A 21224-nucleotide genomic window follows, 5' to 3' on the forward strand; every position below is an offset into this window, starting at 1 on the left:
TGCATCTACTATTAATATTAACTCAGATATATTTTAATGGACTCTATATCTTTATTGTAAAACACACACTCTATAATGCATATTTATTGTATTAATTTATTAGTAGATTGTTTTGCGATGCGAAGTATATATCTATAAGTATTTTATTATTTACCTAGCTCAAATATTAATGGACTCTATACCTAGTTATTGAAATAAGTACACACTGTAGTGTGTAGTTAGGTACTTACCTAAGGTAAAGTAATGCAATGTATTTATTGCATTATTTTACTATTAGTACTACTGATTTACGTTTTTAAACATTCCATGGAAACTTTGATTTTCCGGGATAAAAAGTAGCGCATGTCAGTCTTTAACCAGAACCATGCCAAAAATCACGGCGCGACGGCTAGACGTCCCATGTCATTGAAGGACAAACCAACAAATAAACACTTTCGCATTTATAATAAGCGTACCTAGTGAGGAAGTGATATAAAAATACTACATAAGTAAGAAAGAGTTCTCCTAAAATCTACAAGTAAAGTTTTTGACCTTTGTAAGATTTAAATTTAAAGTAACAATTGCATAAGAAACATGACTTGACTGAACCTCTCTAAACACCTAGACAAACATACAAAAACAAGATACGTAACTTAAATAATATTATTTAATTAATTATTAAGTGCTAATCGCAAAACATCGTAATACCCAAATATGAAGCACAGCCTTCGCTCGATAAATTTTATTGGTGCAAAGTTTACGTACAAAAGGTACTCAGTAGGTAAAGTATTGGCATAATTTGAGGAAACACTTCCGAGTCAGTTACAATTGAGCGTAGGTAGGTACCTACGTGAACGTAACTACGTCTACGCCTCATTGCGGACTGCGACTGCGGACACGTAACTGCAAACAGAACGTTACGTGGACTACATTCTTCAAACGATGATTTATTTATTTACTTACTTGATAATTTATATTTATAGATAACAGAAAATAATAAATTTTGCTCTTTATTGTTCAGCAATAGAGCGACTTTATCCACGAAAAATGTTGAATACGATTCCTGAGACTGTAGAATGTAGATGCGAAAATATCTGTCATAGTATGACCGGGAAACTTAGGGGACAAATCTATTGTTAGGTAATACTAACATGGAATACCTAATTCACTCAGGGCTCAGATTGCCACTGAGAAATGCTAATTCCCAAAAATACCCCAGCATCAATTAAAATAACTTCATTTTAACATATAAGGGCATATTAGAATATCACAAAATAATGTCATACATATCTAGTTTCTGAGTTTCTCCGAAAGTTACTTCAAAATTCTAAGCTAAAAATATTTAAAATTCTAATAAAAGTATCCGGAAGCAAGGTTATACGTACTTCTCTGTGCTACGTCTTCCACAACGCGACGTCCGAGGCGCTATTTCACATACTCGTAAAGTTACTACTGAATTTTTAAAACGGATAAGTGTTCATTAAGTAAATGTGGCCTTTGCCATTTTTAAAACAATAACTTTGTGTAGCAATATTGGTACCCATGGCCTCACTCTCGAGGTTATGTGTAAGAGTAACACGCATTTAAATACTGTTTAGTAACAGTTTGGACTCTACGGGTCTCTACCGTTAAGACAGGTGTTTTACACTTATTTTCTTCAAAAAGGGTTCCCCGAGCAGTGTCTGCTTGGTATTAAAGTATGACATCATGAATACACCCGGTGAAACATCGCCGGCCCATTACTGGGCACAGATCTCCTCTCAGAATGAGACGGGCCTAGGCATCATCCACCACGTTTGCCAAGCGTGGATTGGCAGACTTTACACAAGTTTGAGAACATTACTATAGAAAACTCTCAGGATGCATGCACTATGTTTTAATTGCTTATAACGCACATAACTCCGAAAAGTTAGAGTTGCGTGCCCTGGATCGAACCCCGACCGGTCGAACAAGAGGCGGTCGTCTTAACCACTGGACTATCACGGCTCTTGCAATACTTAGCTACCCAACTATACCTAGTTGGGTATATGGTATGGCCTATATTATATTGTGCTATAGGTAGGTTCTTTAGCAGAAATAAAATAAAGTAGAATAAGTAGGCTGTATCGGGCAACAGGTCAGGGTCACGGACGCCATGTCATTTTACGCAAGAATCTTCGAGTTGACTGCCACCGTGCTCCTTTTGGCGACCGCTATACCTGATATGACTACTAGACTACTACAGATATTATTTTGACAATCATGGTAGTCTGCACCTGCTATCTGAAGGTTGGATTACAATTGCAACAACGTACACAGATAGGTAAATCTTCTAGGCTGAGCAAGCTGTAGCCTGGGCATATTAGATGCAAAACCGATGATCGCTAGAGCACAAGTACTTATTCTAAATTAAAGACCATGTGCCGGCAAGGACAGCGTGGAACGACACCCAATCCGCGACGGAAAGATGCGTGGTGGATTAGTAAGACGGAGAGCTGTGTGGTATACTGTGCTTTCGGAAAAGCTCTATGCGTCCAGCAGTAGAAGCAAATCGTTAGCCGATGTAGTCGAAGAATGGATTATTTGTGTTAACATCTACATACTTAACTGAAGAAAACATTTAGGTTTTCGAAACACCCGTGGGAGCTCTTCAATTTCCGAGATAAGAAGTAACTTATATATGTCACACAGCACACTCCAGGTCCTATATAGGATCCATGCAAAAAAAACACATCGATCCGTTGCGTCGCCACGTTGCGGCGTCATTGAAGGACAAACCAATAAACCAACAAACAAACTTTCAAAATCATTTGGGTAGTGATATTATGAATAGGTTCTAAGCGAGAAAATATTAATACCAATTATTACGTTTCGCATTCTGAGCGGCGTCATTGAAGGACAAACCAATAAACCCAGAAACAAACTTTCACATTTTGGGATATGAGGAATAAGTACTAAGTTAAAAAATATTAAAATTAATACTAATTATTACGATTAGTATTCTAAGAACTAAATACCCATTGTCTAGGCCAAACCAACCAGTACCCGTAGTACAAGATGTTACGTCTCACCAAACGAAACCAAATTCGAGAGTCGAAATACTTCCGCGTTACAGTAAACTGGATCTTAAATGCCTTGTCTTAAAGCTGAAGTTTGTCTACACTTCTACAGCCAGCGCTCCAAGCGGAAACATTGCGAAATTAAAATCAGTGGCATTGAATATTTGACTTCAATTCAAGGCTGTTTAGGTCCATTTTGCTGTAACGCGGAAGTATTTCGACTCTCGAATTTGGTTTCGTTTGGTGAGACGTAAAATCTTGTACTACGGGTACAGTTAAAATTATCGGCTCCGATGTTATATAACAATAGGTATTTACAACCTGTAATTTTTTAACCACCAATCACCACTCAAGTTTAAGTACGGTCCATTTGTTAAATAGACGTTAATTGTAGACCTGCGAGGAGAGCTGTATAATACGATAATATATATTATAAAATTAGCTAAGAATGCTTGCCTAAGTGAGTCCCATGTTTTTTTATATCATTTTTCCCGTCTTTTGTATCGCAAGACGGGAAACATTGTTTTTTATAATTTCTCTTTCTTTTCCAAATACACGTTATATTTGTCCTAGAATTAGGCAAGACAACATATTTTTAAATTATAAAAAATATGTTGATGGTCGCGATTGCGTTTGCGTTATAGGTTAGGTATAGGTTTTTGAAAATACACGGGATATTACTATAGTAAAAATAAGGTAGGTGTATTCGATAGCCATGAAGCTATCTATTTATATTTTATTAGTAGGTAGTATTAATTAGATTACGTAACAATGTATCGGAGCCTTGGGTGTCCACTACGAAAGCCGGGCACGCGCGTTGCATTAAGCAAGTCGCACACACGATGACCTGCCTTGCAACACGCATCGCTTTCTAATCACCAGAACCTTCGCAAATGTGGTAAACTGCGATGCTAGGCGAGAAGCTGAGATGCATAAGACTTGCAACTAACTAAACTAGTAAAACCGTGACATCATTTCCCATAAGTATATTTTTATCCGACTACGGCAAAGCCAAAAGGAAGGGTTATGATTTGAGCAGTCTATGTATCTATGTTTGTATCCACATTTTGTATCAGTCTCTGTGTGTTCCATCGTAGTGCCTAAACTACTGAGCCGATTTTGATGAATCAGATGTCAATTGATTCGTTGTTGGGGTCCGGATGACATAGGCTACATTTTATACGAAAAAAAATTGCCTGAAATGTGTTAGTTTGTTGGTTTGTCATTCTATCCATCACCTGCAACGGAGCAACGGATCAGCGTGATTAGGTATATTCTATAGTTTATAAGTCGCGGGAATCATCTATATGTTTGATTAATATATTTGAGTCGGCCGTTAAACTCTCAAAAATAGATAATTACTTCTTATGTAACCGTCACGTGAACAATTATCGTATTTACCTCGATTTCACACGCGTTCAGGAAATTTAACTACGGAAAATGTTTTTGTTCCGCGTCGCCCGTATTTTTCTCAACGCTTAAGAGAGGTCTCTCCGTCACTCACTCCATACTATCGTCGTTTAATTCTCATTTGAGTAACTCTTTGTAATTTTGTAGACACGTCGTGCTAGAAATTAAAAATGACTGCAGTTTGCCAGTTTTCCGTTAAAATAACTAGTTTTAAATTTACACTGGTTTAAAGATTTGTATGTGAATTCTTGAAACCGTGTTACTTTGAAACTAAATATTTTAGCGAAAATCTGGAACCACAGACATAGATAATGTTAGTTTCTAAAAAGTGTCTACAAAATGTTATTAAGATTGATTGGTTAGTATTCAAATGAGTTCTAAACTAAGTTTGTATGGAGCGAGTGATGGAGACACCCCTCTTAACAGATGAAAACCAGTACCTACTTCTAAGCTTGAACTATTAATCACTCGAGAAAGCGCTGACAAAATCTTTGTATTTATGCTAGGCTAACTAAGGCTTAGATTATAGGAAAAGATAGGCGGAGGAAAAGCGCTCCTATCTGTTATTATTTCATCGATTGGTAAGACGCAGAAGACTTACCAACCGATGAAATAATGCGTATACTTTTAATTTAAAAAATGCGTATAAATCGTAAAAGAAAATTCAAATTACACAAATTTAACTTTAAAAATTAAAAAAAAAATATAGGCTTCTCCAGTGTTTTTAATAATTTACAAAATATCAAATATAAATATTGTTTTGGTTGCAGTACCTACATGGTCTTACCAGAAGAAAGAAACTGACGCCCACATTTAATTTCTTCTCTTTATGGTCCTATAGGTACGATCTATAAGTACCTAACTTCTAATTATAAAAGTACATAATATATACTTCATTATGATATAGCTACACTACTTATAATATGATTCAGTATTTTTAGATAGGTTATTTTTACACTTGCACATAATTCGAACTGCCACGTGCTACCTAATGATCCAGTATTTTGATTTTAAAACCTTTTCCCGGCTGCCCAAAATAGCGGTGTTAGTCATATAATAAATCACGCTTCTCTCGATGTAATTAATATGCGTTCCACGTTTGCCCGTTGTTGACCGCATAGTCTACTGGCGACGTCCTTAGTGAAGTCTAGATAAGTTCTTGATTTTGCAATACATACGTAAGTACTTACTATGGGATCAATTAATCGAAATGTATATTTTCTTTCTTTTGCAACACAATTTTTAATTTTATCAGCTCAGAAATAATAATAATTATTTGTACCTAAACATTTTTGTGCTATAGTAGGCATCTATGTATAGAGAGTAGAGACAGACCTTTGAATAAGTACCTATCTATAAACCTTCCCCGTAAAATGTTCTAGTGATGATGAAAACCACATTGAAATCGCTACAAAGTTTAAAACTTATAAGTTACTGATCGGCCCGTGTTAGCTCCAGTAAAATCCGATATGTACCTACATAATTCATAGCCTATGTTACTTCTGAATAAAGTAGCTTTATAAAGGTAAAAGAATTTTTAAATCAGTTCAGTAGTTTCAGAGTTTATCGATTATAAACAAAAAAGCGGTTTTTTTCTCTTTATACCTAAAAAACATTCTCTTTATACTTAGTATATTTTTTCTCTTTATAGTATAGACAGATACAGGTAGGTAACTGAGACCAGAGATAAACGCTGATTGCTATTTAATACCAAAATTGCCACATTTCTCAAATGTTTCCCGAACGTACCTACCTTAGAGATGTAGTCACGTACCACTTTTTCTCCAAAAGTAGCAAGGTTTCGGGCTACGCCTACGTAACAAGCGGATGTTTTATTTTGTTATCTGCTTGTAACAAAAATTCTTTAGACTTTTCTTACGGAAACCTTTGTCAACCAGCCGGCAGCCGGCAGTAAAACGAGATGCTATCCACGAAGGAATGGATTACGAAATCAAGTTTAATAATATAATATGATTACGCGAAAATATTTAACTTCTATTAAGTGCGATTAGACAACTGAATCTATAATTAAAAGTTAGTGTACCTAATTAATTGCAAGTTTTTAATTAATTGAATCAAACATCACTATCTCCAGGAAGAATTGTTAGAGTACAAAACGATTACACAAGAGCATCACATTTTATTACTTTACACGATAGAACTATGCAACCGTGCTGCAGTGGGCTAATATGTTACTGTTACACAAGCTTGCAGATTGCAGATTTAGATTTAGATCTACGATTTATAACATTTCAGTATCTATAAGAATTAATTAGCCGTGTTGATGTTTACGAAAATAGAAACACTCCTAAACTTTGCATACTTTATTGGTATGTTCCTGCTAATAACAATATCTTTATTCGTATCGTAAGTATGTCCGAATCCGATTTTGGGTAAAAGCGAAACAGATTAGCAAATCAGAGCAGGTACGTATAACATTTATGTAGGAGAAAGAATATCAATATCAATAACACTGTAGCTATCATACATGTATCGAACGTTAAAAATTAAAATATCCTTGCCAAGACTTTTAGCAGTGTTAATTGAAATCGGTTTTTTATAGCTTTACCTACGTTTCTGCTTTCGACAACTGCAACAAAAGAGTCGAACCTAAAACTAATTCTTTAAAATGTTATCATCTTAACTTTTTTTTTCAAGGTTTCTTGAAGGTAACTAGACAATTTAACTATAGCTAGTAGCTAAATGTTTATAAAAAAGTTCAACACTCTTTCTATCGCCGGACGATGTCCAAATCGTGTTGATGAATACCAGAAAAAAACACGACCATAATATTCTTTAGATTTGCAGGTGTGAGTTATACTTATTATATTATTTTATTTATTCCGCTTTGTCCGCATCCGGTTAAAAATTATACCTAAATGCATTTTCAGATTCAGTTCATTTATTTTAGTTTCATTTTTAACTATTAGGTACTTGTAACCATTTTTATTTCTATTAAATATACCTCACTTTATAATATTAATTTACACAAGTATCTATAGATATATTAAATAAACTTAAATCTATATTAAAAGTACTTAAAAATATTAAAATAAAACATACAAACTTAAAATTAAACGTCGTCAAAAAGTCCGCCCCTGGTTGCCCCTGGGCCAAAGGTGCCCATTAAGCTGGCACTATTGCCACGCTGAATGGCGATGGACAACCTTTGGACCAGGTAGGCCCCAGAGCGCGGATCGCAACCTCTTTGCCTTAGACGACGGCCGATGTCACACACGAAACCATCTATTAGGTACTTAGGTAAACACTTTTGTTATTGACATAAATTCATGTAACTAGATTGTTTTGGATCTGAACGAGGTTAAGATACATAGATTTAACTACCGTTGATAAAATCTACTTGTATCATGTACAGGTATAATTATTTAAAATGATGCAAAATAATATCATAATTGTTATTTTCGATCCAACCTACCTATCAGGTAATCGAACTCAATTAAGCTATACTGAGTTCGACTTATTAATAGGTAGGTTATAAATCTGCGATAAAAAAATCAAAATAATACCTAGTTCAAAAATTATAATACTCGTTTGTACTAAAATTTTCACGGATACTGATGAGATCATCATCACAAATCATTTAATTTATTTAACGTTTTTCATTACTACTCGTTCTATATACGATAGCCACTCGTAATTCGTAAATACTATAAAATCTCAAATATTTAAATATCATGTTATAAAACTGTAAAGTGACCCCTAATTCACGCTCTGTATGCTCAAAACAGTTCTTTTAAAGAATTTTATTACGGAAGTATAAACATGCAACACTTTAAGTGACTAGGTAAAACAAAAATAATATGTCTAAGGCTACGCGTTCTAAGCTCTATGTTGTTAATGCATTTTATGGCTATACTCGTTTCACTAAAAGATTGCGCATAGTTAAGCCTCCATTAACCTGAATGTTAGCCGTTTTTAGCCAACGACCTTGGTGTATTTGCATACCTTATAGGCTTGATGTAACTCCATCAAAATCGCAGTAATATCAAACGTATCGATAGGCGAACAATATCTCATTGTCTTCTACTACTGATGTACTATTAATACAGTACTTACCGTCGCGTCGTTTGTTTACTAAAGGTGATCGCATACTGTAGTAACACTTGCAAGCGGTGAAGAGCTACTAGAGCTTATTAGTTATTAACCCTTATGTTGTCAAAGGATTCATCGATCACGGCCGAAGCGACCGCGCTGATCTAAGCCGCTACGATCATATAATGTATAGTATGGCATCGATTGCCAGCATCTGACGCGGAGAATTCGGAATCATACAATTACGTATGTATGTTTCGTACTGTCGCGTCAGCCACGGCACGTCTGTCGCGCGTGTCAGTCGCATCGGTTGCGACCCCCGGACACCTACCTTCAGGTATTTCAAAAGATATTTTGCGATACCTGGAGGTAAGTTTATTTAGTTATTCCTGAACTAATTAGAGCAAAGGGAAACCTTTGCTCTAACTAGTTCATGAATAACCAAATATAATCGATCGTTGATATTGTGATGAATATGAAACAATTACCTACGAGTAAGTATGTGTACTAGTCTCTGATCTCTCTTAGATGTCATAAGACATGAAGTGTATCTAATCAAATAAAGCTGATGACATATCACGAGATAACCCGCAATAAATAGATGAACATGACGCATGCCCTTTGCGTGTTGTGTCGTGGTTTGCGATCACCTTTATAATATGATTGATTATGTATGATTACCACCGAGTTTTTGATTATGTTCACGTGAGAGAATAGTGATTTCACCTACAATACAATACAATACAATACAATATCCACAATATACAATGCATATCGACTAACAATGAATTAAACTATCAATTAATATTTTGTTAAAGTAACGGGAGGCTTTTACAGCGTAAAGTTTTCTCGCTAACTACAGAATCGTACCCATAAAACAGTATGAAAATGAAATCCACGAGGCTATTTAGCGGTTTGTGACATGTAACTTTCAGGCTTCTATTTTGTCATACTATAGGTAAGTAAGCATCAGGGCAGGCAAGTAAGGCAGGATATTTTAGCGTTTAAACTATCGTGAGTGATCTCCATTATACATGTATGATGATACGGCTTTACTCACGTATTTCGTCGACCGCGACTCGTGCGCTGAGTCCCTGTGAAAAAGGACCCCGGATGGGTTCGAAACTAGTCGGGCTAGCGTCGACGAAATATGTGAGTAAAGCCGTTTTACCATACATGTATAAAGGACCTATAATAAATAATGTAAAGGGAGGCATTGACGGCGTAAAGTTACCTTGCTAATATTAACAACAGAACCGTATCCAGCTAAACAATATTAAGACATCTGTCATGAAATCCACTAAGCTATTTTGCGATTTGTAACGTGTAATTTTCATGCTTCTGTTTTGTCAGACTGTAAACAAGACCTCAAAATCGAGGCCTAATGACCGGCACACTAAACCGAGCGACCTAAATAGTTAGTCTGACATAACGGTTACGTTGTGTGTGTTGTAGATCAACGAACATGAAGCATTGTGTATCACAACACTGCGACAAATTGCAGTCTGGGTTTCCGCGGTGTTGCAAAACCACATGTGGATCAAAGAATCCCTGTGATTAGTCTGTGCTACCGACTCGAAGAATATTACACAATTTCGATTGCATCATGGCCCAGTGGTCGCACATGACCAGCAGGAGGCGTAAGAGCCGCAAGAAGTGCATTTTCCAGTAATGAAACTGCGAGTTACTTAGAGATACCCACAGCAAAATCGGGTGCGCAATAAAAATAAGTATTAAGGCACCATCTCTACTGGCGAGGGAATCTAAAAGATTCCGACCTACTATCGTTGAAGATGTATCACCCTGTGGAGATTGGTCTAAGAGTTGTATCGAATTTGGTGGTACGGCGAGACTATCGTCGCGATTCTCGTGTCCATGGAGATGGCGCCTTAGTGGTCCCAGTGGTCACGCCACTCATCTCATTTTTTATTTATCATATAAGAAATTCAATATTCACACAATATTATATAAATTCTCACCACCCTTACTCCTTGTTAACTTGTCTGCATGTTGCACATTCCTCTATTCGCATAAATTCTTCTAGCGTCATTTTATTCGATGTTCCTGAATCGGTTGAATCTTGCACCTTAAAAGTCGCATTTATTGTCAGACATATTACTTATCCGTTGAGCAGAATAATTATCTTGAGAGTGAGTCTAGTGCATTCGAACAGTGAGACGTGATAGGTTGGCCTCTACTACGAAAATAGTATGTTTAGTTTTACGACTAAACTCTTATATTTTTTAATTGACGAAGTGTTAGCCCTTGACATGTTAGAACTCTACTAAGTAACGTCTGTACAAGTGAGCAAACTTAGAAAGGGTATAGCAGTGTAATTAAACCCCTAATAAGTAATTGGTTCTTTCAAGGCATTGTACCGGAGCACTTTAAGGCTTGGCGGTAGATAAGTCTATGCCGGTAGATTATGCTCTAGCCCGAGCCGAAGCTCCTCACCAAGCCAGACCAAAAAAAATACTTAGTCGTAACTCGTAACTATAATATGTTACTAGTAAAATACTCCGCGGATTATTACGAGGAATTACTGTGCAGTATACATAATACTCGTATCGACCTGATATTCAATCTCGAACTAAACCCGATACGTATTGCGCAAAATTATAACCACTGCAGTTTGTATGTTGGACGTCGCGTTGGTGCACGACAAAAAGCGCCCGTGTTGAAACTGCGATCACTGTTGCCGGTCCGATGCGCTCTACTAATCAGAACGCAATCACCCTAAGACCTAGAAAAGTCCTAGCAGAGCTAATAACTATGACATCGATTCATGTTTTCTCTCCATTCGCTCATTCACTTCATTCACAGTAAAACCAGTGAATCATAATATTCATCATCATGCCATCGGCAGCTCACTACTGAGCATGGGTCTCCTCCCAGAATAAGAAAAGTTTGGCGATATCTACCACACTGGCCTATTGCGGATTGGTAGACTTTATACACCTTTGATAACAATATTAAGAACTCTCAGGCATGCAGGTTTCCTCACGATGTTATCCTTCCGCGTTACACAACTCCGAAAAGTTAGAGGTGCGTGCCCGGGATCGAGCCCTCGACCTTCCGAATGTAGACTTAACCATTAGGCTGTCACGTTTTTTTTATTAATAAATACTTATCTAGATATTGTATTTATCAAATTGGGTACATTTTTATCGTAAACATTTTTTGATAATTGCTCTGGCATTAAAACCGCCTTAAGGGTCAGTTGCGCCTTAGAAGGTTAAAGTAAAGTCACCATTAAACTGGACCACAAAAAACCCGGTTAAGATTAATTAAAGTCAGTGTTTGGAAAAAATTGGGGGTTGAATTTAGCTTCAACAGTAACTTTATACCGCCCGCGCCATGTGCATCTTAAGAATAAAATAAGCATTATATCTTCAGTTTAATTTATAATATTTTATTAATATCGTGTCACCTTATAGTTATTATAAGATTTCAATCAATTTTCTAATGACTTTCATCTTGACCGTAAGTAATTCAATACAGTTTGTACACCGAGAAGTGAACCAAGTCGTCTCTCTAGCCTCTAGAGAAAACAAACACTTTCGCTAAATACTTAGCCCACTCCATTATAAATTATGCATTATAAAGACTGCATTAAAAGCTGATTCTAATATTTAATTAACTTTAGAGTCACATATTTTTTATTATAGCATTTTTAAGAAAATTTCTAATTTCTATGTAATTTAAATTACATATCAAAAATTGCGGAGCGGCGGGATTCGAAATTTTGGCTCTGGGCAGTAAGTGAACCATGGCCTAGTAGTCGAAGGCACTCCTGGCCGGATACACAGGGTTCGAATCCTACCTGTTCGGCAATTTTTGATATGTAGATATTTAAAATTATGCAGGTGACAATTAATATTAATGTTTAAAGTTACCCAAGAAAAGGTTGGTAAGTCCTGATAAAGTTCATGTAGATAAACAAGAGCCTTACTCATTTAAGTATTATATTCTCTTTTGTCGATTTACTTTTAGCACAGTTCACGACAGTTAGGGAACTTCTAACAAAACGTCGAGGTGTCGACGTCACTCAGGCGTCAAATATCAGATAGCCCTATTTTTCTATGATTTCACGTCACCATAGCCTAATATTTGACATATCGTCGATTCAGGATCAAACACATGACAACATTTAAATTTTTTTCTTGTGATGTAACCACAAATTCCCGGCTCGCGGATTTTTTCTTTACTTGTGTTATAAGACCTACCTGTCTACATGTTTCTAGGTCAACGGGAAGTACCCTATCGGTTTTCTTAACAAACACGACAAACGGTCAGACAGACTGACAGACAACAAGTATTCCTATAAGGATTCCTTTTTTCCTTTTGAGGTACGGAACCCATAAAAAGGGTAGGTACATAATAATTATCATTATGAGACTTTTTGGGTAAACCTTAATGAGCATCTGTCGCAGTTAAAGATTATGTAACTGTGTCAGTAGATGTTGAGGTCAATGCAATGTTTTTGATTTATCGAATATTTTATAGGCTGACCGATATTCTTCATTACATTTCTTTTCTATACATTAAGTTTTTAAGTGAAAATAAATTTAAATTACAAAGAGGCTGTTTATATAATTCTGTTTTCAGTTTATGAACAAATACACTTATAAAATTCATCATCATAATGATCAACCCATTATCGGCCCACTACCGGGCCGGGTCTCCTGTCAGAGTGCGAAGGGCTTAGGCCATAGTCTGCTACGCTGGGTTTATATAATTATTTTAAATGACTTGTTTCAATTTTTTTAAATACGTAGGTAGGTACCTTGTTACTATAATATTATACCTACCTACGTATATTTTTTAACATCATTTTTTAAATAATGTTCCATAGTAACTTCCACCTTTGTTATCACGGTACTGCATATCCGTTTCAAAATTCTTAAAACTCAAAATATAATGGAATAAAAATGAAATTCGTTTCAGATTATTGCTGCAAATTTACATTTTTAAAAGTAAAGCTTTCTCCGAGTCGTCGACCTCATTTTTAATATAAGTACTTAGTATTTCTAGTGAATGGAATAAAGAACGGCAGTTTTACCTGAAGTCTAAAATTTCACCTCTGTGGTTAACGAATCAGTTAACAATCAACTTCACCTTTCTACTCGAACAATACTTCCTCTATGTAAGTTCAAAGTCTAAGGAAAATACAACGCTAAAGGCAAAATGTATTAAAATAGGTAAAGCGTACCTACATAAAGTTGTTTTATTGCACAAAAGCGCAGTTCTCACTTCTCCTACAAGTTACATTACCACAAAGACCACATTTTATAGCTTTTTATTAGTATTGCAAACAAGAATGTTTAAATTATACATTCCACACGTCATGTCTAACTCTTCTCCAATTCTATTCAACTTGGAATTGGATTTGGCAATAAAATAATTAATTAGATAATATTATGTCGTCGTCTTGTGATCGGTTCAATAAAACTGTAATTTTATACGAATTTAGTGCTTGAAAAATATTTTTCAAAAACTTTCCTAACATTACTTAAAGAATATTTATTATAATGTAGAAAGCCCTGACATCAGAAAGTCGAATGTAAATGCTGTTAACATTTATATTCGGCATTATTGGCCAACACACAGATATTTACACACTCAAGCCAATCGAAACTCCAATGACATACAAACATAAATGCATACCAAGTGTAAAAAATATTGTAAAGGTGCGTTGCGTATAATATTTCATGTTCCTAGATAAAAAATATCTAAAAAAAAATTACATCTGTCAAATTACTACCTCTAGTGGGTACTACTCTCCATCTAATAGTAAGATACTCTGTAACTAATTATTATTTTTGACTAGATTACATATAGGTACATAGATAGAGATACGTAGATTAAAGTTTGAACAAATAAATCAGTAGATAATAGTAATTTATTTAATACATCCTACAAATTTTCTTTGACTTTGTTGTACATTTTTTACTACTAGATGATACCCGCGATTTCGTCTGCGTGTATTTAGGTTTTTAAAAATCCCGTGGGAACTCTTTGATTTTCCGGGACAAAAAGTAGCTCATGTCAGTCCCCGGGATATTAGCGAACTATATTATACTATTATTATATATAATGTACCTTTCATCAAAATTGGTTAACGGACGGGCCGTGAAAAGCTAGCAGACAGACTGACACACTTTCGCATTTATAAATTACATTGAAGTATGGATGTTTACTATAGTCAACTACCTATATTATCAAGTGTATATTTGTACGATAGTAATGCTTTCAAGCAATTCCACCGAGGTACATGTAATTGCAATTAGATACAATAATATTTTAACCAGTTTTTGATTGCATGTCTACCGGTTTAAGAGCTTTCAGTGTTGATTGTCGAACATAATAAGTGACAGTGGAATTGCATAGAGAAAGTGACAAGTGTATTTACCCTATACACAATAATACAACATATCTGCAGATAAAATTCAGCGTTAAAAGGCGAAACTTGGCCAAGAGAAACTACTCTTATAAAAATCACGTTCAGCACATTAACGTTAGTCTCCCCGCCACTCGCTCTAAACACACGTAGCTAGAAACTAATATATTATTTCTATGTGGTTTGCCAGATTTCCATTAAAATTACTAGTTTTAAAGTAACATGGCTTTAAAGATTTGTATGTAAATCCTTGAGAGTTAAGGCCGTTTAACTTTTAATATCTTAACGGAAACCTGGAAAACTACAGGCATAGTTTCTGGAAAATTTCATTGAGTTCCCTTTAGAGTAAATCGCTCTTAAAAGTTCTTCAAGACAAATTTTTCATTATATTAATACATAGATGATAAATTATCACTATAAAAACTTTAAATCACTTCAATGGTAAAGAAGGCCGTAGGGCGCGACGCGGACGACTAGATATTATAGTTATTTAAGTTTCCAATCAAAACTTTTTTCTAAAAAAACTGGCCAAGTGCGAGTCAGGCTCGCGCAATGAGGGTTCCGTACTACAGTCGTATTTTTTTCGACATTTTACACGATAATTCAAAAACTATGATGCATAAAAATAAATAAAAATCTGTTTTAGAATGTACAAGTGAAGATCTTTCATATGATACCCCACTTGATATAGTCACTCAGTTCGAAAGTTGAAAATACTAATTATTAGTTCATGACCACAATTTAATTTTTTTTGTGTGATCTAACCCTAAGTTCACGGTTTTCAGATTTTCCCCAAATGTCAGCTATAAGATCTACCTACCTGCCAAATTTCATGATTCTAGGTCAACGGGAAGTACCCTGTAGGTTTCTTACAGACAGACAGACAGACAACAAAGTGATCCTATAAGGGTTCCGTTTTTCCTTTTGGGGTACGGAACCCTAAAAATGAGTGCAGTTAACTGACTTTTTTCAATGTTGCTGAAAATTGAGCACGTTCTCTGCTTTCAACTTTAAAAAAAATTGTAAGTTGCATAAACTTTAATGAACAACATCAATACATCGTAATTTAAATGTAGGTAATTATAAAATGTCTAGACACTAGATATCCCATCCGGTTTCACACAGTTATACAACTTATTCTAACTTTAAAGAATTATTCATCATCATCTCAACCCATCAACGGCCCACTAACACCCGGGTCCCCTCTCATAATGAACAGGCTTTAGGCTATAGTTCACTACGCTGGCCAAGTGCAGTCGGAATGGCGAATGGCGGACTTCACATACTTTTGAGAACATTATGAAAAACTCAGCATGCAGTTTTCCTCACGATGTTAACAAATGATATTTATTTGCTTAAACGGACATAACTCCAAAAAGTTAGAGGTGCGTACTCTACCTTTACTCCTCTGGAGGAGAGGTACTCCAGAATGGAACCCAGATTGGAGGCCTAAATCTATCTGTCGAAATGAAATTTATTTATTTGCAAAATATGAGTAAGTAGTTAACAAAGTTCCTCAGATAACTATGATTTCCGTGATACCTAGATGCTATTATCATAATTGCACTATTATTATAATAGTGTACTATCACCGCTTTAGAAGAAGAAAAATAATAATAAAGTAATTTAATTACTTTTATTCGTCATTAAAACGAAAGTGAAAAACGATTTTTACACAGATCGTACGTACTTACATAATATAATTTAAATGAAATGCTTAATATACTTACCAGTAATTTTTATTTAGTTTCTGGTACACAAAATACAACGACATAACATAAACATGATAACTTACAGTTTATACTTACTTAACAAGTTTTAATACTTTTGGGAGACTAATGTTTACACGAGTAGGTAATAGGTATAGATTGCTATCTGAACCTCGACACCCATTAAGGACGATAAATGTTGTAGATTTTACTTAAATTAACCGGAACTTTCGTATTACTATTAGTTTCCTAGATACGTAAAACAAAAATTTTCTCGTGGCAGTCAATAAACATAAAAACAACATGTAAAACATTTACTAATTGAAAGTTAGTAAGCTCCTCTTTAAAGTCTAAGGTATGACTAAAAATAATTCAAACTGTAAGTCCGCGACAGGTTGAGATGGAAATCGGGGTATGAGGCGGGGGGACGCCCCACACACGCGTACGTCACCCGCACTTGCCCGCGCCGGGTTAGCGCGGGGGCTGTGCAGGTGTGCGGAGAGTTCCCTTCCCGAGTGCCATCTCGATCTGTCGCGTACTCTAGCTACTTACATCTGGCTAGGCTCCATACCTTAAGATCGAACCAAGTGCCTTTCTCGGACTTGTTTTTCCACTTTCGCTTTATAAACTTTAATGGGGTCATTCGTCTACACTTGTACGAGGACTCTACTGACATATATTACGTATGTATTCTATATACAACTACACAATCTAAGCATGCCTGTGCAACCTTATGGATACTCATAACGCCCGGTTAAAGTTTTTTTTAAACCACTAGAAATAGGTAGGTAGGTACTTATTTCTATCTCTATGCTAAGAATATAAATTTGTACCGAAATTGATATCCCTGCCTGATTAGTTTTCAGTCACCAAATTCAACAGTCTGTTAACATACATAAAGCTTAATCAAATGACCTCCCTGGAGCACTGGCTTATAAGTGGGAGGTTCCCGGTTCGACTCCCAACAGGGGCAATTTGGAATTTATAATTTCTGTTTGTTTACGTTAGCCCTAAGGACACGAAGTCGTTTTTATAACGAAAAATAGGGAGATAGGTACCTACACTTAGATAAAATTGAATGTAACATACGCCTAAAGCTCCTTTTTTTAGAAGCTCATAATAGTATTTGACTCTCTCTTTTACCATTGAGTGTAGAATGTTATAAATAACTTCTTGGAAGGTACTCGTAACCACGGTTAATTAACATGAAACTCTTTTACTTAAATTCATTTTATAATGTGTAATAAGTATAATATGTTACAAAATATAGGCTTTATTTTGATACAACTCTTATATAATTAATAGGTATGTGCTGTTAAATCCATGTCAAGGTGTCTATGAATGTTTACAAACGAGAAAATAATAATTCGCAGTTTTTAGCCATCGATTTCACACAAAGGTCAAAAAACTTGTTAATGACTAATATAACAAGATGTAAATATACGTAGAGTTACGTAGGTATCACATCTAGCGTAAAATAATGTTCCTGGTTCCATAATAATATAATCAGAAGTTCTTGCGTTATTGAACAATAATTAACTGTTGTTAATTAATTTGGCAACAAAACTAAGGGAAGACTTATGTTCTACGGCAAGAGCATATTCTATTTGGATATTTATAAAAATCTACACCTTTATAATGCGATCCAAGTAAGAATAGGAAAGCCACTGACCTGAACCTGTTAACTGTCACTTGAAAATTAGCTATGGTTTGCAAGGATTTTTTCCAATAACGTTTATTTTTCTACATTATTTAATTAAACTTTAGTAGTACTACAAAATCTATTAAAATATTATAGAATTGGCTAATGTACATTGATAACTCTTACTGTGTCAGAAACCATCTTGCAAGTGTACAACAACAGTACAAAGTTTCAACTCGGTCGCATGAACAATATAATATTATGCGCACTCATAGAGAACGAGTAAACAGACAGACAAAAAATATTTTTATATTCCTACATAATTATAATATTACAATATACCTATCAAGGACAGCTAAGATGCAGCAGCATTTCAATATGGCAGAAAACCATTCCTATTCTTATTTGATCGCATAATATAATTTTAAGTGAGTTCCTACTTTTCCTGCTAAAAACCTTGTATGGCGTACTTAGTGCGCGTTGATGTCTTTTATTAGTGACAGCCAACAAAACATACGCAAAAGATCTTTTGGTCGAGTTTACCTATTTCTTTGTTGTTTTAAACATAATTTACATAATTCATTTCATACAAAAATTAAAAATTCTTCTTGACGTCATCTTTTTTAATATTTTTTAAAATATTTTCTGCAAAAAATAAGATTTGGCTGTAAGATAAGTAGGTACTAATTTTCTATTCTTTTGCTTCCTGCACCATCTCTTATGACTATCACAGTGAAGATATACAAATATATTGGTAAATATCCAGAATTAAAAATGTCAAAATGTCAAATCTATTTGGTTTGCCTGTTAGTTTTTCATAACTCAACCGCTAAAGACAAAAGGCAAAAAGATAGCTTTCATCCTAGGAGTCAAAAAAATCCCCGAAAAAACCTAAATCCACACAGGGGAATCAGCTATATTACGATATTCTACATTACTTTTTTACCTATTTAATTTCTGTAGTTTCTAAATTTTATATTCGAATCATTTTCTGTGTGATGCTAAATAAAGTTATTTATTTATTTTAATTAGTTATATAATAAAAATGGCTTATAGTAATAAACCATTCTTCGAAAAGATCCTGTTCCTGATCAATATATCACAAGTCTTATAGACTTTGTGATATATTGTGATAGCATAGCCGCGCCGTGGTACCACAGTGTAACTATAATACGCGACAGGTTGAGATAGCAATCGGGGTATGAGGCGGGGAGACGCCCTGCACACCCGCACGTCACCCGCGCTCGCCCGCATCGGGTTAGCGCAGGGGATGTGTGGGTGTGCGGGGCGTCCCCAACCCGATTGCCATCTCGAACTGTCGCTATAGCTATTATATTATAGGTTTTCAATATACAATTCACTGCACGTAAGTTCCTTAATGCATTGACATCACGCAGCCTGTGGTAAAGAAGCGTTTATAATTTACTAGCTAATACCCGCAAATTCACTCGGGATTAAACTCCCGTGGGAACTCTTTAATTTTCCGGGATGAAAAGAAAATAGCCTATGTGACTATCCAGGTATTTTTTTAAATATTACAATAAAACTTAAAGCTTAATATAATTACTTTAATAATCATGCCCGCGTGGAATGATGCCAAGAATACTAGCTGAATTTCCGCGCTGGCTGATGCGCAAAAAATGAGCCAGCCCGGTAGGTTTTTATTATAAATCTAATCCACGCGAACGAAGTCGCAGGAAGCTATTTTTAGGGTTTTGTACCTCAAAAGGAAAAACGGAACCCTTATAGGATCCCTTCATTGTCTCTCTGTCTGTCTGTCCAGAAACCTAGAGGTTACTTCCCGATGACCTAGAATTATGAAATTGGGCAGGTAGGTAGATCTTATAGCACACGTAAGGAGAAAAATCCGAAAACCGGGTTTTCGGATTTTTCCACTCACGAATCACGATCACGAAAAAAAAATTAAAATGTGTTCATGAACAAATAATTACTAGGTATTTTCAACTTTTAAAGTAAGATTACTATACCAAGTGGGGTATCATATAAAAGGGCTTTACCTGTACATTCTAAAACAGATTTTCATGCTAAATAGTTTTTGATTTTAAATCGTACAAAATGACAAAAAAATACGACAGTAATACGGAACCCTCGGTGCGCGAGTCTGACTCGCACTTGGCCGGTTTTATTTTTAAAAGACAAACACAAAAATATATTTTATTCAAAAAAAACAAGCTATTGCAATGATTGCATACCTACTTAAATTATTGTTTTTCTTAAAACTGGTATTACAAGTAAGTAGGTAGGTGTAAGTCCATAGGTGATTACGTTTACTTGTCCCTGTTAAAATAAATTAAAATAAAGTCAAGGTTAAAATGACAATCTTGGATATGAGTTATGATATTGTAGTGAATTGAATTTGCTAAGAACAAGACCAAAAAAAAAACATTTGTACCTATGTAAGGTCTATAGTTCAACGTGGTTTGACTGCATATTCCCGCAGTCATATTGTTACAGAGTCAATTTTCTACACTAGTTCAGCTACAGTCATCTTTATATTTAAAACTATTTGACCTACCCAGATTTTGCACAGGCGAGCTTGCCTATTCTAAAGACAAATACAAATGTACTTAAACCTCCCTCGTAAAATGTGCTAAACAATAGTAAACCCCTTATAGAGTTGCACTGAAAACTTCAGGTACCAGTTTAATTTACCAAAATCAACGTGTCACTACCTACCAGTAAAAAGTGGCTATTGTTAAAGGTTATCTTTTCATTTAATCATCATACGAGGTATCATGTACACTCTGGGTGAAACGTAGGTAATTTCCTAAGAATTCTCAACATTGTATGCATATAGGCATAGGCTTAGTAGAGCGGCGATAGCTCAGATGTTAAGACGTCGGCTTCCTATTCAGGGGTTCGGGGTTCGATCCCAGACTCTAGTTTTCCGGAGGTATGTAAAGCAATTTAAAATCACATGTTGAACCGTGAAGAAAAATATCATGAGGAAACCTTCATACCTGAGAGCTCCC

The 21224-nt window shown here is 35.3% G+C and overlaps 1 protein-coding gene across 4 annotated transcripts in view; it reads left to right on the forward strand.

Annotated features, from left to right (window-relative positions):
- Positions 1–21224, forward strand: part of LOC117982108 (pancreatic triacylglycerol lipase-like) — a 38334-nt gene that overhangs the window by 820 nt on the left and 16290 nt on the right. The window lies entirely within an intron of this gene.

Source organism: Maniola hyperantus, chromosome 5 (assembly GCF_902806685.2).
Source record: "Maniola hyperantus chromosome 5, iAphHyp1.2, whole genome shotgun sequence".
Lineage (NCBI taxonomy): Eukaryota > Metazoa > Arthropoda > Insecta > Lepidoptera > Nymphalidae > Maniola > Maniola hyperantus.